The sequence below is a fragment of the Apostichopus japonicus genome, chromosome 13 (assembly GCF_037975245.1).
Source record: "Apostichopus japonicus isolate 1M-3 chromosome 13, ASM3797524v1, whole genome shotgun sequence".
In the NCBI taxonomy this organism is placed as follows: Eukaryota; Metazoa; Echinodermata; class Holothuroidea; order Aspidochirotida; family Stichopodidae; genus Apostichopus; species Apostichopus japonicus.
Genome location: NC_092573.1, coordinates 19511444 through 19520223, shown reverse-complemented (window position 1 = coordinate 19520223; position 8780 = coordinate 19511444). Strand labels below are relative to the sequence as shown.

The window sequence follows — 8780 nt, the reverse complement described above, 5'->3', positions numbered from 1 at the left end:
CGAGATATAAATGGAACTATTATGCTCTTGTATACTTGCAGCTAACTTAAGTTCAATGCTTGTAAATAATTATTAAGTCCTTCTGCTATGTCTTTACCTTTAACCTCCCTCTCACTGTCAATGAAAGTATCGGGTTTTGTTGTTTGATTCTGATAATTTTTGTTCATTGATGCTGTTTAGTACCTTCTAAGTTTCTTTTACATTGTCTGTATAACTATCGACAAGTTTTGAAAAATACTAATTTTTACAACCTTTTAAGATTGAATTAAACTTGTTTATATTTACTTTATACCCCCATTCATATTCCAATGTCCTCTTTTTAATAAATTTAACATATAGTGAACTTTTGGATGCATGTTTTAAACATTTGGTAAGCCTTTGTTTAGCAGAAAAACAATCACCGTACGATTTTGTAATTACTTTATTGCAATCTTCATATGCATTATCGGCAATATACACAGATTCCCATCTCTCTTGATCTAGATTATGCTTAATCAGAAACATAGTTGCTTTATCTTTCTTTCTTATATAAATGGACTTGGATATATGCTTTTAGTATAATAAGTTACACTAAAAACTGGAAGATGATCACTGACATCATTAACTAGCAATCCACTTTCGAATTCAGCACCAAGTACATTTGTGAAAATATTATCGATCAATGATGCAGAACTGTTTGTTATACGAGTGGGTTTATCAATAAGTGGCAACAAACCTATGCTAAAGAGTACATCTAGAAAGTCTCTGGTACCGATATGATTTTCATAGTTAAGAAGATTAATATTAAATTCAAAGCCTAGGTAAACATCACGCCTCTTTTGTCTGTACAAATTTTCAATCGTATTGGTTAGGACATTTATAGAGGTTGTCTGTAAAGACAATGATAATATTCTTCTTCTTTTGTACGGAAATCTCAACTGAAATACATTCGAGAGCATCATTAATTGTAATGCACATTTTATCTAGTATTTTGTACTTTTGCGAACATAAAGCAACTGCACCTCGTCTTTCATCACATCTTTTAATATGACACATATCATATCCATCAATTTGATGAATTATTAATTTGAGGAAGAATTTAATTTAGCAAACTAAGGAAATCCTTAGTCGGTAATTATTGAGGTTGAAGTTTTTTTGTGCGTGGAAGGACACCGGCGAATTTCGCCTTCTCTTTTCGAATAGTGCCCTGAAGTAACGAGGCAGGGGTGTGTAATCCTGCTCCCGGGACCGCAATTTAACGTCCCCTCCGAAGGACGTGAGTACCGCTTCCACGTGTAGCCACTTTCCTACCACGAGAAAGGAGCGGGGTGAAAATTGGTGTCAGTGTCGACACCGAGGTTTGAACCAGGGACCTCAGGTACTGCAGACGTGCACTCTCCCGTTCTGCCACCTCACCGCTCTACTCTGAACATAATTACATAGACTTGTCAAGTTATTTATTGGACCTGACAGAGAATACCCAAATCTGAGGACACTGATTGGTCAATTTTTGTGTGCTACAGTGTTGAGGCACAGAACCTATGCCTTATGTGTGCTAGTTTATATAGTTCTTTTTTCATTTTAAAGGCTTTTAGGTTCTCCCTAATAATGAAAAAAAATTAATTGTTGTCTCCTCTCAGATTTATCAGGGATTACATGAAGGAATTCTCTATGTATATCTACTGCTTTTTTTTTAGGAAAAGAGATGCATACTATAACATATAAGAATAGCAGTTGGTCTCTCTTCTTAATTCAGCTCATATCCACAGGTAATTTATATTGCCAACATTAAGATATGAGTAGAACATAAGCTGGCAAAAGGTTTGTCTTATCAGTAATGCAAAAATATGGGACAAAATCATGCAAAAATTGCTGTAAATGTACCATCATGTTTCATAGTGTGACCCATATATGTTCTACTGTGGTAAAATCATGGTACAATTATGGTAAATTTACCATAGAATAATTGCACTGTATAGTTTTACCCTAATTTTACTGTGGTTAATCATGGCACAATTGCAGGAATTTCACCTATGTAGTTTATGTACCATATAAATTTACCCTACTTAATTACTCCAGTAATATCATGGTAAAGCTATGGTAAATTTACCGTAGTAAATGTACCACACTTTTACCCTACTTTTACCGCGGTATACTACCATGGTAAAACTGCGGTAAATTTACCGTAGTAAATGTACCACACTTTTACCCTACTCTTACCGCGGTAATACCATGGTAAAACTGTGGTAAATTTACCGTAGTAAATGTACCGCACTTTTACCGCGCGGTAATACCATGGTAAAACTGTGGTAAATTTACCGCAGTAAATGTACCGCACTTTTACCATACTTTAACCGCGGTAATACCATGGTAAAACTGCGGTAAATTTACCGCAGTAAATGTACCGCACTTTTACCATACTTTAACCGCGGTAATACCATGGTAAAACTGCGGTAAATGTACCACAGTTTATTTTACCACAATTTTACCACACATTTACCCCATTTACCACACATTTACCATAGTTTACCGCGGTAAAATTAGGGTACATTTTTTGCTGGGATTGTTCAATATAGTTTACGTTCTCATTTAAAATCTCTGGACTCGTCAATTTGTCTGTGTTCCTTACGGAAACGAACCCAGGCTTGTGTCTCGTTAAAAATTAGTTATCGAGACCTCTCGCATTCCAACGTAACAATAGCCACTTCTTTGTTATGGGTGCCAGTCAGAAGCCACAGTACCTCAATCCTGTTTCCACAGTTTAATTACCAAGATAGTTGCAGGGTATGGACTTCATGACAAAATACGTGTTTGATCAGAAATTGAACTTTGAAATTATGTAGGATTACACACATAAGGTGTACATAGCGAACTACATACATATGTGGGTAAGACCCCAAGTTTTCTGAAAAACCTCACAGGCCTCTTTGTGGTAAAAACTACTCTTCTGTGGATTAAACTCAAAACTGTAGTTAAAAAGAATGTAATTAAAAAAGTGCCCATTTGTTCAAAACGTTCAGAAAATTGAGTTTGTGGTACGGAATACGCAGAAGATGTTCTTGAGACATTTGAGGAAATTTTATGGTTAAGCTCTCTGAAATCCAACTCGCATGCCCCCTTAAAGTTTTCACCTCACCACATTGAAACCTCATCCTTGCATCAGGGACAGTATGCGCTATTTCAGTTAGTCTTAGCATAATGATCATATACTTAAGTCATTAGTGTGCAACCTCCAGATTCTAGGCACGTATGTAGGATTCGAGTATGACGTGGAGTATTGCACTCATCAACATTTTCTTATTTTAGCCCGTAATAAGTGAACCCCTAATAACGAGCCCACTCATATCATTTGACTAATGTGATGTTCTTCTTTTCAAAGAAGACAATAAAATATTCCAAACAGTCGCCTAAGAAAAATTTCACATTCCGTTTAAGGGGATAGTGGAAAAGCTTCCCAAAACGTTTGAAGGATACTTAGAAACTATTGTCAGAGACATTTCACGTAATACACTAACTTGAAAATGACGAATTGCACACAATTTTCCGTAGTCTGTGTGCTTCATAAGAGTTCCGACTTAACAGATAACGCCACTGGAACTATTATTTTTCCAACTACATGTGTTCATATTTCATAATATCCCTTGTCTGTTTCATACATTGTAGAAAATGGTGGGGGTTCTTTTAAAATAAATAGGACCAATATATCACTCTGTCCGTAGCCAGCTCTCCTTGCCCTCTCTACCTCAACATCCCTCTATCCGACACCATCCATGTCACCCAAGAAAACATACTAAAACACTTACATCTGCCCATATCACATACTCTTGTCTATTTTATACATTGCAACAAAACGTGGGCGTTCTTCTTAAAAGTAATAAGACCAATATACCACCCCTTTCAACAGCCGACTCTCCTTGCCCTCTATACCACCTCCCCTCATTATATCCGACTCCATCCATGTCACTCAAGAAAAACATACTAAAACGCATATGTTGCGTATAACCCATGCAAATTCCTTGTCTATTTTATACATTATAGTAAACCGTGTACGTTCTTTTTAATATCAATAAGACCAATGTACCACCCCTTCGATTATTTTCTTCTTACGTAAGGTAATTCCACCTATCCCCCACCTCTCCCCATCTGACAGTGAAAATTCACGGTGTACCCGATGGCTACTACACAAAAGGGACGAATACTAGTCTGTGACAGGACGAAACTTCAAAATTTAGTTCTAGAATAGTGACGAATGTCTGACGAATGTCTGAAATTAACTCAAAAAGACATGATAAAACGACGAATATGTTTACACTAAAATTACCACCGTACTTTGTAAGAAATTTTTCGATCAGCAACAAATATGAGAACTCAAAGTTCCATTTGTTATATTTAAAATATAACAATACTTATTATAGCAATACTTTGGAAAATACTGCACAGTGAAAATTAATGAAGTCGATGTAATATGTATGATTATGCCTGGGGTATGACTGGAATTGTTACTTTATAGCTGAATACTCAGGCACAAGGTGCACTACGTAGCGGTCTTAATTTTGCTGGCATGTTTCAAGATCGACCATGTAATTATTTATTATGTTATTATGTTTATAGTTCCATGGTTGTACAAACAGGGTGGTACTATAACTCTTCTAGAAAAAATAATCAGATTTTTTTCAACGTGACGCGTTCTGAGTAATTGGCTGTCCGTCAAAGAGCGACTTTACAACCCGAGGAAAGATATCTGTTAAGATGTAACAACTTTATACTTCTAAATATTGTAAAAAGTATGGAACGCCAAAAGGACCACAGTGACATGTACCACTACTAATTTGACATGTACTACTACTAATTCGAAGTGTACTACATCAAAAATGTCGCATACTACTACTAATTCGAAGTGTAATAATACTAATTTGAAGTGTACTACATCTAAAATGTCGCGTACTACTACTAATTCGAAGTGTACTACATCTAAAAAGTCACGTACTACTACTAAATTGGAGAGATGGCGCTATTCACAATCTTTCCGATACCATGTCATCGAGTTGCGCATCTGCATTAAAATAATGATGAAGAAAACATTCTTCAATACTCTGTTGATTGAAATGTCTATTTTACAGTTTATACCTTTAAGGTCTGTGGCAAATATAGAAAATAGCATATAGTTAGGCATAGCTGGGGAATCAAAAGCATTCTTGACATTTCAATGACGGGGAAATTGCTGCTTGTGAATAATAGTGTGTATAACAATTTTAAGAGTTAAAAACTGGTGTATTTGATATATATATATATATGTAAAAAACTCGATGGACATGTCAAAAAAATAGAAAACGGCGCCCAAACGCAAAATGCTGCTTTACATTCAGAAAAGACCGATGAGGTGCTACTGTTAATGAGCAAAAGTTAGGCTTCCTAGACTTTTTCTCTATGCTAGGCCAGGCTGCGGCTAGGATATAGTGTCTAATTTAAATGATATTCCAAAACTGCTACTTGTTTAAATTATATACAGGTCTAGTACCGTATGCATTTTAGGTGTTCTACAAATGACCTGAATATAGGCCTACTAAAGTACTAGGTCATGGATTAATTCCGAGCATAACTTAAGAGCCCAAATATACGTTACCGTTTAAATTTAGATTTTGGCACAGTAATGTGTGTATATGCAGAGCTTAGTATGCGTAGGATTAGGAGTATATATGCACGTGTCAGTCTTCCTGAATGTTCCCCTTCTCCTTGCCTTCATTACTAATACTATAATCACCATTGTCTGTGACCATTGTGCATCACAAAAATAAAATCCAGTGGTGGCAAAGCAACAAGTTTTCGAAGCCCCAGCAGGTGGAACCATCGATTCCCAAGAATGTGCTTAATGTAGCTTCAGTTTTTAACTCTTAAAATTGTTATACACATTATTATTCACAAGCAGCAATTTCCCCGTCATTGAAATGTCAAGAATGCTTTTGATTCCCCAGCTGTGCCAAACTATATGCTATTTTCTCTATTTGCCACAGACCTTAAAGGTATAAACTGTAAAATAGACATTTGAATCAACAGAGTATTAAAGAATATGTTTTCTTCATCATTATTTTAATGCAGATGCGCAACTCGATGACATGGTATCGGAAAGATTGTGAATAGCGCCATCTCTCCAATTTAGTAGTAGTACGTAACTTTTTAGATGTAGTACACTTCGAATTAGTAGTAGTACGTGACATTTTAGATGTAGTACACTTCGAATTAGTAGTAGTACGCGACATTTTACATGTATTACACTTCAAATTAGTAGTAGTACACTTCGAATTAGTAGTAGTACATGTCAAATTAGTAGTGGTACATGTCACTGTGGTCCTTTTGGCGTTCCATAAAAAAGCCCTCACAGCTCTCACATGATTCGTTGGTAAGACAAAATTGGCATAAAAAACCCTCTTCATGCTAAACCGCAACATGAAATAGCAGTTTTAGAGCTGCACAAGGCTTGCTAATATATTAGAGGAAAGCAAAGATAGAATCAATAGGCCCCTGTAATGGTAATGTAGTAGGATGTTTAATTGCTGAGAAAAAAGACCTCCAAATTAAAAAAAAATGCCAAAATGCCACGGTGTCGACAAATTGCGGAATGTAAAAGTGTGATATATCGGCCAATTTTGAAGCAATGCAAGTGGAATTTTCAAAATATGCTTATTTCTAAAATGCAAGCATACAATAAATTTGGTATTTATAAGGAGAGGTCGAACTGCACAAACTCTAAAATTCGGTGATTTGACATTAGCTAAACTCCAACGGGAAGCATTGAATTGACTTGCAACATTGAAAGGTATAATGAATATGTCAATACTACCATATCATGTGTTAAAATGGTTACTGAGATAAAAGTCACAAGTCGAGTGCCAATCGCCAAAGCGGGTTTATATAATGAAAGATTTCTTAAGCGTCGAACGTTTCAAGATTGGTGAAATCTGCACTAATTAAACACAAAAATGGTGAAGCCAGTACACGCGCGCAACAGCCCACGCGTTTCCTTTTTCATAGCAACATTTCGTATTTGTTCCCATACACTTTATGACGTAGCAAACTAGCGTGTGTTCGCGTGTATTCGTATTCGATTTGGCTGATCGGTTGGCCGTATATGGAAGATGATGTCAACTTGTCTAGGAAGGTTCCCCGTGCTAGGGACGTATGCCTTAAATACCTTTAGAATAAAGGTCAAATGTATACATACATTTTCGCTTTCGTGTTCATTCTAGTTAGCATTATGAACATGTATAAAAAGTAATCAGTTAAATATGCGTATGCCTTTTTATACCGCCTTTCTCAACGGAGATTAATTTTGGGAATTAAAATACACCCAACTGTCTAATGACAATAAAAATATTAATATACAACAACGACAGAAACAACAATAATAACAATAATGATAATATAAATGATAAATAAATAGAAAGGATGAATTTATATATATAATCTAAGAAACACTTAAGTAAGTGGCTTACTTGATTTCTGTCTCGCTGTGTAAAACATCAATGGGAAAATTTCCGGACAGTTCATAGCGACATAAACTGTAGAAGGGAAGAGGATATTTTCTTATGAAGCCATGCACAGAAGCGTCTTTCTGACACTCTTGTTCTTCGAGAAAATTCTGTCATTATTGAGCCTATAAGGAACCCCTATACTTGTGGAAATAGCTTTGTTTCTGTTAAAACCAAACTTCACATTTCTTACGTGCTGTTTGACTGTGGCAGGCGTTTGAAAGAAAATGCAATACAAAAGATCAAACCGCAATAAACAATGCAGCGAGCTTGTACAGGAATCTGTACGATTCAGGTGTAATTTTAATCCTTAAAACATACTTTTTAAACTATGTTAGTCACCCAACCCATCCTCCCCTACGTGCAACTTATCCGACTGATTAAAAACATGATGTAACTCTGACAAAGAATCCGTTAACTGCTTCATAAGGAAATCGAAAGTTGGTATAGGCCTAGTAATAACAACTAGAAATGCAAATACAGCCGATATCTGCAAGAATAAAACTAGTAGCGTGCACCAACATATTTGAACGTATCATTACTTTTAAAACCTTTAGAATACTGTGGAAACCAAGGACTATCGATGAAAGTCGCCTTTATATTTATTTATTTAACTTTCTTGCGATCTTGTTTTAAGGAGGAACCTATGTTATGACAATAAACGATCCATGGGCGTATTTGCAACACCAAGTAACCCCTAGATTTGTAAATTATATAGGCTATAGGCTAGTGTTAAATGGAGGCAAAATATTCACTTTTACCAAATTGTTGCGGATTTCAAATAAAGCTTCCAGATGTTTATCTCTGACTTCTAAATGTCTACGGAGGAGTCTAAAATCCGTCAAAACTCAGAAGAACAAACAGATCTTATATTTCGAATAATAACAGCATGTTTTAAGGCGGAACCTGTGTTATGATAATAACTTATCCATGGATGTATTTACAACATCACTCATACTCTAGATTATAATTTTTAAAGAATTATTAAGATTTTGTTAATTAACAACAGCATTAAAACTTCGACTGCAGTAGGCTACTAGTCCGTTCGAAAGGGAATATACATTACGCATGATCTTGGTTTAAGGTGGAGGAGCGATGTTCACTGTGTATTGTTTGGACTTTGGATTTGAGAATATGGATACTCCGTCTGTCAGTTTTGGCTAAAACCATGTCGAGCTTTAAGTAGCCGATCATACACAGAGCCAAGAAAGAATTACTTATGTTAACGTATTATGATAACAGATGATTTAATCGTCGGAGGAAACTAATTTGTGA

The 8780-nt window shown here is 35.7% G+C and overlaps 1 long non-coding RNA gene across 1 annotated transcript; it reads right to left on the bottom strand.

The window, feature by feature from the left end:
* Nucleotides 1-1192: 1192 nt before the first annotated feature.
* Nucleotides 1193-4088, bottom strand: LOC139978539 (uncharacterized). Its single transcript, XR_011796975.1, has 2 exons — nucleotides 2264-4088; nucleotides 1193-2189 (listed from the first exon to the last, which is right to left on the bottom strand). It is a non-coding gene; the product is annotated as an uncharacterized lncRNA (long non-coding RNA).
* Between the last annotated feature and the right edge of the window lie 4692 nt (nucleotides 4089-8780).